Here is a 1,344-nt window from a genome sequence, read left to right on the forward strand (position 1 = left end):
TATATATATATATATGTATATGTATATATATATATATGTATATGTATATATATATATGTGTATATATACATATAAATATTTATATATATATATATGTATATATATATATGTATATATATATATATATATGTATATATAAATATTTACGTATGTGTGGATACGTGTAGAGGGCGGGGTATTCTTCCTCCCTTTCGTTATCAGACGAATTCTTCAATTGATACAGGTCCCGGATCGATTGAGGTAAGCGTTCTAACGTTTCTACGATTCAATAGCAGCATGGTTCTAGGGTTCTATAAATTTTTGTTTTACATCCGTTGCGCAAACCCTAGAATCGATCTCTTAGGAATAGGATTCGCTTTAGAGATCACAGGAATCCCATCAATATACAAACTACGAAATCTAAAAAAGTACGAAAAAAGACCGAACAAATGCGGTGGAGAGCTATGAAATCTAAAAACCTTACGCCGGAAATATGGGGCGGAGAGGCGCAGAGATGACGGGAACGGCGATCCGATGAACACGACAGAGAGAGAGATTCGACGGAGAAGCGCAGAGAGAATTCGCGATTCTGAGGGAAAGATTGAGTTCTTATCCTTCAGATCCTCCAAGTAAAGGTGACAATTATGCTTCCAGTGTCCAGAAACTCCGCAGTAATGACAGTCACCCTTATCGGGCTTAGGCTTGGGCGTAGAGGCAACTTTTGCCTTTTTCGCCGCCTTCTTTTTGGCCTTACCCCGCCGCTTCTTGCTGGAGTTTTTCTCAACAGCAAGCACAGTCTTGGGCACCACGATATCCTGCTCGGCCGATTTCAGCATCCCATGCAGTTCGGCTAAGCTCTTAGTCATCCCGTGCATATGGTACTGCATCACGAACTGGTTATAGTCCTCGGGTAATGACATCAGGATCAAGTCCGCAACAAAGTCACCATCGAGGTTCACTCCCATACGCTCAAGTTCTTCAACATGAGCTCTCATGTTGAGGACGTGGGTGTTGACAGAGCTACCTCTCGGCATCTCTGTCTTCACCAGAGCTTTCTGTTGGTTGTAATGCTCTACGATGATCCGTGATATGACATTTTGACTATGTATTGATTCATTGGTTTATGAATGCATTACTTTTCCCGTTATATGATTAGCATGTTTGTTATATTACGGTAAATATCCTTGAATCATTGCAGATGATTCTAAACTCCCTGGTCAGTTATCATTGTGGGAACAATGATGAATTAAGACCAGCATGATGTGTGATAGATGATTATGATCATATGCATTGGATGCAAATCACAATCGTGGGTTCTCGTTCGGAACGAGTTACTGGATGACCCGCATGAGATTGTCACATGAA

The sequence above is a fragment of the Tarenaya hassleriana genome, unplaced genomic scaffold, assembly GCF_000463585.1.
Source record: "Tarenaya hassleriana unplaced genomic scaffold, ASM46358v1 Cleome56, whole genome shotgun sequence".
Taxonomy (NCBI): domain Eukaryota; kingdom Viridiplantae; phylum Streptophyta; class Magnoliopsida; order Brassicales; family Cleomaceae; genus Tarenaya; species Tarenaya hassleriana.